The sequence below is a fragment of the Prionailurus bengalensis genome, chromosome A1 (assembly GCF_016509475.1).
Source record: "Prionailurus bengalensis isolate Pbe53 chromosome A1, Fcat_Pben_1.1_paternal_pri, whole genome shotgun sequence".
In the NCBI taxonomy this organism is placed as follows: Eukaryota; Metazoa; Chordata; class Mammalia; order Carnivora; family Felidae; genus Prionailurus; species Prionailurus bengalensis.
The window spans coordinates 219,674,355-219,685,473 of NC_057343.1; the positions used below are offsets into that span (position 1 = coordinate 219,674,355).

General features: G+C 36.5%; 1 pseudogene; it reads right to left on the minus strand.

The window, feature by feature from the left end:
• Positions 1-5,903: 5,903 nt before the first annotated feature.
• On the minus strand, positions 5,904-6,216 carry LOC122479369 (annotated as a pseudogene).
• Positions 6,217-11,119: the final 4,903 nt, after the last annotated feature.

The following is an 11,119-nucleotide window of genomic DNA, read 5'->3' on the forward strand; positions in this document are numbered from 1 at the left end:
ACTTCTTACTAGACATATTGCCAAAGACAAGGGAAACAAATGTAAAAATGAAATACTGGGACTTCACAAAGATAAAAACCTTCTGCACAATGAAGGAAACAATCAACAAAACTAAAAGGCAGCCTATGATTTGGGAGAAGATATTTGCAAATGACATATCTGATGAAGGGCTAGTTTCCAAAATCTGTAAAGAATTTAGCAAACTTAGCACCCAAAAAAACAATCTGGTTAAGAAATGGGCAGGAACATGAATAGACATGTTTCCAAAGAAGACATCCAGACGGCTAACAGACACATGAAAAGATGCTCAACGTCACCCATCATGAGTGAAATGTAAATCAAAACCACAATGATATATCACTTCATACCTGTAAGAATGGCTAAACTTAACAATACAAGAAACAACAGATGGTGAAAATGTGGAGAAAAGGGAAACCTCTTACACTGTTGCTGGGAATGCAAACTGATGCAACGACTCTGGAAAACAGTATGGAGGTTCCGCAAAAAGTTAAAAATAGAAATACCCATGGCCCAGCAATAGCACTACTAGATATTTACCCAAAGGATACAAAAAAATATTGATTTGAAGGTGCACATGCACGCCAATGTTTGTAGTAGTATTATCAACGGTGGCCAAATTATGGAAAGAACCCAAGTTTTCAGTGTCCATCAACTAATGAATGGGTAATGAAGTGGTATATACATATACATACATATATATATATATACACACACACACACACACACATATGTATGGTATATATATATGTATATATGTACATATATATACACATATATACACATGTGTATGTATACACAAACACCTACATATGAATATTACTCAGCCATCAAAAAGAATAAAATCTTATCAATTACACCAACATGAATGGAGCTAGAATGTATTACACTAAGTAAAATTTCAGAGAAAGACAAATACCATATGGCTTTACTTCACTCATGTCTGAACTTTAAGAAATAAAACAGATGAACGTAGAGGAAGGGGAAAAAAAAGGGAGGAGGCAAACCATAAGCGACTCTTAATTATAGAGAACAAACTGAGGGTTACTAGAGGGGAGGTGGATGGTGGTAGGCTAAATGGGTGATGTGTATTAAGGAGGGCACTTGTGATGAGCACTGGGTTTTATATGTAAGTAATGAATTACTAAATTCTACTCCTGAAACCAATATTACACTATATGTTAACTAACTAGAATTTAAATAACAATTTAAAACAAATAGAAAAAAGCTTATTTCTTGCATATCTCAATTGGAAGGCTGAGATCTACTCCCAATTCATGTGGGGACTTAGCAAATCACAGTTAAAAATTTCTAGAATCACAGATATGCACAAAGAGCTTATTAACAACATCTAGAATTATAATCAGTTGCTTTTGAGGGAGCAATCAAGAGCCTTTTTCATAACAGATGTAGAGTATAAGGTTGTAATAAATTACAGCCATTGTGAGGAGACCAGGGGACCACTCTGAGACTGAGTTGACAATATTGTGATCTAATAAATGCATGTTTTTAAAAATTTTTTTAAATGTTTATTGATTTTTCAAAGACAGACCATGAGTGGGGGAGGGGCAGAGAGAGAGAGAGAGGGAGACACAGAATCAGCACAGAGCCTCTCATGGGGCTTAAACTCATGAAATGCGAGATCAAGATCTTAAGCCTAAGTGAGACACTTAACTGACTGAGCCACCCAGGCGCCCCATGAATGAATGTATGCTTTAAAAATCTCTGGGTGAGAACAGTGTGGCTGGGAAAGAAAGAAAGAGAGAGAAAGAGAAAGGAGGAAAGGAGGGAGGGAAGGAGGGAGGGAAGGAGGGAGGGAAGGAGGGAGGGAGGGAGGAAGGAAGGAAGGAAGAGAGAGAGAAGGAAAGACAGAAAGAGAGAGACAGGGAGCGAGGGAAGAAGGGCAGAAGAAAGGAAGGAAGGGAGGAAGAAAGAGAAAAAGAAAAGGAGAGAAAAAGCAAGTTGTTTAGATTTGTTAATAAGAATATATTTTCTAGTTATCTCAGTAAATTATCTGAAAAGAGAAGGCATAGGATTAGTTTTTTTAAGACCCCTCCTTTGGAATTAGAGTTTTACTGCTGAGTAAAGATCTCCCTAGATGAATAGGGCACAGCCCAAGCTCAAGCTTGACAAGTGCAGATGGAATTTACAAATCTAGAGTGGCCCTTTTGTATATTCAACCTAGCTGTCTATGCGATGTAATACATGTTGGAATCCTTTCTCCAGCTATTTTACAACACAATATTTCAAAAGCAATATTACAAAACAATTGTGTTGGGATTTCACCAGGAATATATGTCCATTAGTACTCTGTAGTATGGATACATGAAAGTAGACTATGCCTTGGAGAAGACTAAAATCTAGAAGAGTAGCAAGTTCAAAGAGATGTGTGCCCTGCCTCTGGTTAGTAGGGGAAATGATGGCTTTAATTCTAAGTTATCTATTATGTGTTTAGGAAAAAACTTTCCCTCTTTTTTTGAGAGTTCATGCTAAACTATGCCCATTAAAGAGCCGCCAGGTCTGCAAAGGTCAAAACTAAGGAAAACTTAACTGAGAAGGGGTGAGGCTAAGTAGTCTTGGAAATCAGACAACTAAAATTGTTTGCTGCCATTCTAGCTAGGCAAACATAAGTGATCAATCAGCACCCATTTCCATTTCCAGGCAGACATTGTGGTCTAGAAGAAATGAGAAAGGGACAAGAAATTCCATCTTGTGATTACATTAGGTAGGTACTGTTCACATAGTAGTTTTCTGCTTGATCTATTCCCCACCTTGGACATACATGAACAGAGGACATCTTGTTTGTTAAATCCAGAGACTAAATGCAGAATAATGTTTCAGAAGAGAAATTATGTATGGCTGGGATAATGGATTAGGGAACCAGATGCTTATATGTAAAAATCTAAAAACTGAACAAGCCAGTTGTTCAAGTATTTTCCTATTTTTCACCTACTAGTCACTTGCTATGGAGCTCATCTATTTTGGAGAATGACTACACCTGGGCTAAGGGTAATCTCAGTGAGAAATAAGATAATATAAATATAGAAGGATATAGATATTTAGCCAATATATAAGTTCATTCTTCAAACACTTAGAGAACATAAGGAAAAAAATATGTACCTTTGTAGAATGACACTGCTTTAGTGTTTAAGCACTACTGTTTGGAAGGATACATTAAATTTCTCTATGGAAGGAAGACACAATGAAAAGTAATTCAACTTTATTTGCTAGATAGAAAGGTTTGTTGTGAGAGACTGTGTCTGGCATACTACATTGAGATTTGAATACTTTCCCATTGACTCCTTCTCCCTCTTCCATGGAAACATTTTGTTTCCTGTGTGCACAGTTCACAACGTAAATGAGCAGAAGGCAAATACAACTTTGATGCCAAACACAGACTTATCTAACATCATTTGCACCATGCAAGAGAAAATTGCCCGAGAAAAAACAAACTGCTCAAACCCTAGACAGGAAAAGCATATTCCTAGACAGAAAATAGATGTCGGCCTGGGCTGGATGGAAGAAAAGGGAGAGAAGTCTATGAAATTTAAAAGTAGAGAAAATTTCCTCTCCTTTTTCAGGCAGGGGAAAAGAAAAAAAACATAGAAAGAGGACGATGAGGTGCATCTAGATGGAGAGAACCACGCTTAACATTTGAAAATATTTCCCATACACAAATGAGAGACATGATAAAATAGAACATCTTCTGAATCTGAATTATGTGAGCATAAGAAATTCTTAGGTGTTACAAAGAAAGAAACCTTCTGGCTGGTGGGTTTTTTTTTTAAACTTTTGTTTGTTTTTTGGCAAGTGTATTATAAGAAAGGTTTTATAAAGAAATAGAACCTGAAATAGGTAAGTAACCAACATTTTGTTTTGGTAGAAAAAAAAGTTACAGCAATCTATACAGGAATATATTTTTGATTTCATTTTTAGCATGGAGAATATGCATAGAATGTAAAATATAAATAAATACTATTGACTGCTTTGGGAAGAACATCTATCGTGAATACAATGATCCTGACAGTGGATAAGCTTGGGCTCTAGATTTAAAGTGTGGATGAATTTCTGTATACACTTATGTGTCTCTGGGGAAGTCATTGAACTTTTTAAATCTTCTCTGTTCTCATTTATATAATGGGGATAATAATCTTATCTACTAAATAGAAGGCAGAATAACTCAAGCAATAGCTTTCAAATATGTAATATGTAATAAGCAACCAACACATTGTTTTTTTATTTTTTTTTGAAACACATTAGTTATTTTAAAAACACATTAGTTTTTACTTTTAATTTTTTTATGATGAAATTTCCTGGATTTTTAGTTTAAACATTATTCTATTGGTAATAAGGAATAACAAAAAAGTTTTCAATCTAGCAAATGAAATTACCAAGTTGCTCTCCAGTGAAAAATTTCTTAGCTCTAAGAAGTGTGAAATTGAATGGAGAATGGATGATATAGTCAGAAAAATCAGTTTATGGCTTTAAAAACATGAATTGGACATTGTTCATACTAATAAATTATTAGATAATATCCTGACTATGACTGTAGGAAAAACTATGGAAATGTTGAAAAAAGATACTCACTATCAAGGCGCCTGGCTGATTCAAACCGTGCAGCGTATGACTCTTGATCTCACAGTCGTAAGTTTAAGCCTCACATTGGGCATGGAGCCTACTTAAAAATAGAAAATAAAAGATACTTGCTATTTTTTCTTTTTTCTTTTTTTTAACTTTTATTTAGTTTTGAGAGAGAGAGAGACAGACAGACAGACAGAGCATGAGCAGGAAAGGGGCAGAGAGAGAGGAAGACACGGAATCCAAAGCAGGCTCCAGGCTGTGAGCTGTCAGCATAGAGCCCCAGGGAAGCTCGAACTCATCAACCATGAGATCATGACCTGAGCCTAAGGTGGCTGCTTAACCTACTGAGCCACCCAGGTGCCCTGATACTTGCTATCTTATAACGGGAACATTGCCATTTGATTTTTAAATCTATTTTATAAATAAAAACCTCAGGATAACTCAATATTTTTGGACCAGTATATATTTACCAGTATTTTATAACTGTATAAAAATATGTAAAATTGTGTTTAAAATATTTAAGTTAATGTTCCTTGGTCAGTTCTGAAAATTAAACTACACTTTGTATCAGAAACATGCTGAGTGACCATATAATGAACACCAGATATGCAAATTTGCCTTGAAATTATGTAATTTACTTTTTAATAACTCATTGTTTAAGATGACAGTATAGAGGTGCCTGGTCTGCTCAAGCAGAAGATCATGTGACCCTTGATTTTGGGGTTGTGGGTTTGAGCCCCATGTTGGGGGGAGATTACTAAAAAATGAATTAGAAATTACAATGTATAATTACCAACTCATGTTATCTTTTCATATATAATTATATATAAAGCAATCTTGGATAATATACATCTTAGCAGTTAATCTAGAAGTGATTTCACTGTATCTTCTTTCCTAAATCACATACTTACAAGTGTTTTTTAACACTTTTTCATTTTTACCCATCAAAACATTTTGAAATTGACAAATGAAACATTTGTCGATTAATTTAAAATTTATTTCAGATAATTTTACCATCTTAACAGCATAGTGCACAATCTGAAATGTTAAAATCTGAGTTGTTTTAATCCAATCTAAGATTGAAGTAACTATTGTGCTTCTCAAATACAAATCTTTTCATTTCAGAAAAGGATAAAATATCACACAAAACAAAAATCTGAAGCTTCTTATTGACTTATTGGGGGGGGAGATACCATTAGTTTATTATAAAAGAGAGACATGCAAATTATCTACATGATGAATAATTTCACAGCTTCAGTGGAATGGGCAGCTTTCATGTGATGCCAGTTCAGTAATGGTTTATTTCAGTCCACATACTTTCTGAGAATGTCACTGTCTCTACATAAGAAATAATCCTTGTCAACCAGAACTACTTTGGTGTCTCCACATTCTGGGAGAAGAACTTTATCTATTTCCAACTTTCATGCTAACTGGTTGAAGTTCTCCACCCTTTCCTTTAGAGCCCAATCCAACAGCTAACTGCTAGTGCTTGCAATAGTTTTCCTTAAGATTTTTCTGGAAGCATGATGCCTCCTTTGGTTACTGTTAAGCTGCACTCTTTACAACTAAAACTCAGTCAAGGAGGGGAAGAAATTTTTTAAAGGCCTGTCCTGCCATAACTCTGGCCGCCACAGTTCATAGTCTGCTCTCAAGCTGCTGCAGCCACAGGAAGACCTACAGTTTCACCCTTGGACCATGTGAACCTGAAGCTTTTTAATACAGAATGAAATTAGGCATCATAAATTGGACTTTTGAAGACCATTTTAGAAATTACAGATAGCAAATTAAAGGCAAGTCAAGGGGCGCCTGGGTGGCTCAGTCGGTTGAGCGACCGACTTCAGCCAGGTCACGATCTCGCGGTCCGCGAGTTCGAGCCCCGCGTCAGGCTCTGGGCTGATGGCCCAGAGCCTGGAGCCTGCTTCCGATTCTGTGTCTCCCTCTCTCTCTGCCCCTCCCCCGTTCATGCTCTGTCTCTCTCTGTCTCAAAAATAAAATTAAAAAATGTTAAAAAAATTAAAAAAAATAAAGGCAAGTCAATTTACCCCCAAAGCGCTAAATCCAAGAATTGTTAATGAAAATATAGATATCTGCCAACACTAAATAAGATGGAATTGGGGCGCCTGGGTGGCGCAGTCGGTTAAACGTCCGACTTCAGCCAGGTCACGATCTCGCGGTCCGTGAGTTCGAGCCCCGCGTCAGGCTCTGGGTTGATGGCTCAGAGCCTGGAGCCTGTTTCCGATTCTGTGTCTCCCTCTCTCTCTGCCCCTCCCCCGTTCATGCTCTGTCTCTCTCTGCCCAAAAATAAATAAACGTTGGAAAAAAAAAATTAAAAAAAAAAAAGATGGAATTATATATAAATGACACACAGATAGTATGCAAAATAGTACGTACTATTTGTTCTCAATGATTTCATTTATATAAAGTTCAAATTTTGACAAACCTAATCTATAATCCAGAAGTCAGGGTTATTAAACTACTCTTTGATATGAGTGTGGGATCTCTGCAAATGATATTTTTCTTTTTACCTGTTCACTCTTTTGTTAGGTGTTAGTACCAGGAAGGTGGCACTGAAGGAAGACTGGACAGCAGGGGGACAGAGAAACGATTTTCTCCATTTTTTTTCTTTGCTTTCCTAACGGACTTAGCACAGAAATGTCTCCTTACTCAAGCAGTGGTTGCTTTTTTCCTAGCACTTCCAGAAATAGCATCATTGCATGTGTGTGTGTGTGTGTGTGTGTGTGTGTGTGTGTGATTATAAATACTGACAGGTCCCAAGATCTGCATTCACCAAACTGGAGACCAGGAAACCTATAGAGTATTTCTAGTGCAAATCCAAAGACCTGAGGCATTCCACTATAAGCCAATGGTGGTTCCAGTCCATAAGCCTGTAGACTAGAAACCCAGGAAAAATTGATGTCTCAGCTCAAGGCAGTCAGACAGGAGTTCCCTCTCATTCAGCCTTTTTGTTCTGTTCTGATGTTTAATTAATTCCATGAGGCCCACCCACAATCTGCTGTACTCAGCTCATCAATGTAAATGTTAAACTCATTCAAAAACATCCTCACAAAAACATCCAGAAAAATACTGAACTAAACATCTGGGCATGCCATGGCCCAGTAAAGTTGACACGTAAAATTAAGCACTACATCCATTCTTTTTTTTTTTTTTAATTTTTTTTTCAACATTTATTTATTTTTGGGACAGAGGGAGACAGAGCATGAATGGGGGAGGGGCAGAGTGAGAGGGAGACACAGAATCAGAAACAGGCTCCAGGCTCTGAGCCATCAGCGCAGAGCCTGACGTGGGGCTCGAACTCACGGGCCGCGAGATCGTGACCTGGCTGAAGTCGGACGCTTAACCTACTGCGCCACCCAGGCGCCCCACTACATCCATTCTTTAAGTTTCTACATAGTAATAACCAAAAGCTTTCTCCTTTGTCACTCCACGTAGTAACTTCTTCCTGAAATTACTATTTCAGTGTTCCCTCATGTGCCTGTTTCACATTTCATTTCTCCAATAACTCATATTAAATCCACATATTAACCTCTCTGGTTTGACATAATTAACTTAGATTTTGCTTTTCTGATGAGACGTGGCTGGCTTATCATATGGTTCAAAGAGTGGTCCCAGAAAACAGGCCCTTAAAAATGAGATCCAGGAATTCATTTACATGTGATCCTTGGACTTGATATCAGTAACAGCTAATGAGAAATGGGATAATAGCAATTAGTGACATATAGTAGTAGCATTATGAATAATTAATTCTGAAGCATGAGTCTTGATGATCAAAGAAGTTGCCTGTTCTGGTAAGAATAATGACTACCAGCACTGTGAGATGCAGTGGCTTTTCCTGACCATCCTGGAAAGCTTACAAGTCAGGACAGTGGCTGTCTGGAGGACTGTAATTGGGAGAGGATATCAGAATTGTTTAGATTTTCACAAAGTCATTTCCTTAATCTGATTAACAGATAAAAATATTTATTCCCTTTGTGAAAATGAATCAAGGAGTGAAATTGCTTATGAATTTTTCTTTATGTGTTTCATATTTCAATAACATATCCAAAAAAAATAATCATGGCAGTAATGTATTATAACAAACTGAATTAACTAAAAAATTACTTGAATCCATAAGGAGAAAAAGAAACAAAAGTGAAGAAAGTTTTTTTTTTGTAGTGATGTGACAGTTTACAAACGTATAATTGATAGTCTTTAAAAATCATCAATTATTAAAGATTCAGACAAAGATACTCAAGAGATACTAAAAATCATTGTGTGAACGAATGTTTGTTAAAGAAAAGATTCTTTACATGATCTTAAAGAATAATCCTACAGTTTACTTCTTAATTACAAATTGAAAAATATACTCTAATAATAATGAAATCTGTCAGTCTCTTCCTTAACTAAATGTTCAATTTTCCATCACAAATGTGGGACACCCTCGTATGCATGTTGGATAGAAGGAGTTCGACAGCATCATCTATTTAATATGATTTTAGAAATTATTGACAGAATCTAGTGAAAAGGAAATAGATAATTCACAATGCAGGACACGTTTTCAGTGTAACTGGTGTGTACTTTTCAAAAGTCATGAAGAATAGAGAGGAGCAATGGTGATGATGTAGCTTGGGCAAGATAAAAGAGACATCACAGAAACATGCTGTATAGGAATCTGGACGGAAAAATTAGAAGATAAAAAGGGAATTGTGGAGCTAGCCAAGGAAAATAGGGAGGTCTATTTGTTTGGTTATATTTTTATGTCGCTTGATTTTTGTAGGTAATTTATAGTAACTTTATTATGGTTACATAGACCTGATGGCCTTTTCCTGAGACATACATGGATGGAATTTCCTCCCATCTGCAGTGATTTGGCAAAAGGAAAGATAAAGAGAGGAGGGACAGGTGTGGCAAGATACTAACATTTGATGCATCTGTTTGAAGGGTGTATAGGTGTTAACTGTGCATTTGAAATTTAATAAAATAAAATAAATAATTTAATAAAAAATATGCACACTTATTTTCCTCCTCAGAGATTTTTAAAAATGTTTTTAAGTTTATTTATTTATTTTGAGAGAGACAGAGACAGTGTGAGTGGTGGAGGGGCAGAGAGAGAGAATCCCAAGCAAGTTCTGTGCTTCCAGCGCAGAGTCTGACACAGGGCTCGAACTCACAAAACCGTGAGATCATGACCTGAGCCAAAACCAGTTTACAAATGTATAATTGATAGTGATAAATACAATGATTAACTGGCTTAGCATTTTTGTATCTCTACCAATATTAAGTTAATACATGAGTTCTAGATTTATATAAAGCCTAAATTTCATGGAAGAAAATATGAGAATGAAACACTTTTCAAGTTCTCAACTGAATATATAAATTGAGAACTTAAATTATGTATTTATTATTCTGAAAATACTAAAGCTATTAAACAACATTTTAAGAAGTGACTCATGTCTAAAATTAAACTTTTCACATATGACAGTGTCACATACAAAGAAACAGAATAAAAAATAAAATTATTATGGTGGACATCTTTCTTTGTGAATAAAGTTAAATGTTTATTAAAAATAATTTTGCTCTGTTTAGAATGTAGTAAGTTATAAGTGACTGTCACTCCTACTATAACAATACGATCAAGCCAAATAAATTATAAAGTCATAGCTTTCTCTTCCCTGTCAGAGCACGAAGCATTTACAAAATCTAAACAAAACAAATTCTAGAAAAAGAATTGCCCTTTATCAGGGATAATATTCCCTTAGTTACTTATCCCAGAAATCTTCTATTCTGGATGCAGAACAGAATGGGAACACATGGGAAAAGAAAAAGAAAAGGGAGAAAAACAACCGATTTTAAGGGCTATGTGTCGGTGTGTAGGCCAGCATGATGAATTAGAGCCCTAAGGATTCCCAGCCATGGAGTGAGTGTCTTCCAACTTGGCAACACTTTCCCTGATGGTCTTCACCAAGTACATATGAAGAGAATGCCAACAGGTGGGCACCAGGAACCAGAGCTGACACAGTTCTCCATAAAGTGGCATAAGGCACTCCAGCACCTAAGGCAACAGCCCAAGTGTCAGGACAAGGCAGAAGAGCCGAGAAGCACTTTCAAAGCACCAATGGCTGGCACTGAGTGCCAGGCAGTAGCCTGATGAAGGCCATGAACAGGCGAGTGTCATGAAGAGAGGACATATGAGACAGTTAAAAACTGAGCAGAGCAGAGAGCATAGAAAACACCCACACTGAAAAATCTAGAAGTAGGTTGAAAATCAAAAAGAATCTCCCACAGTAGAGATGAATTTTATCAGAGCTATAAATCCAAGTGAGATACTCAGATCCCATTCCTATGAAAGGGCAGGTACGGATCATGGTCTCAAAATATTTGAAGTGAGTGGTGAAGTAAATTAACAAAACTTGTGTAAAAAAAAAAGTCAAATGCAGCTAAGCTACTGACTAGATGTCAGTCATATAATCTAGCAGCCTGATAGAATATGGGGTATGTTCTGGAAATCACATTTTTGTGTCAA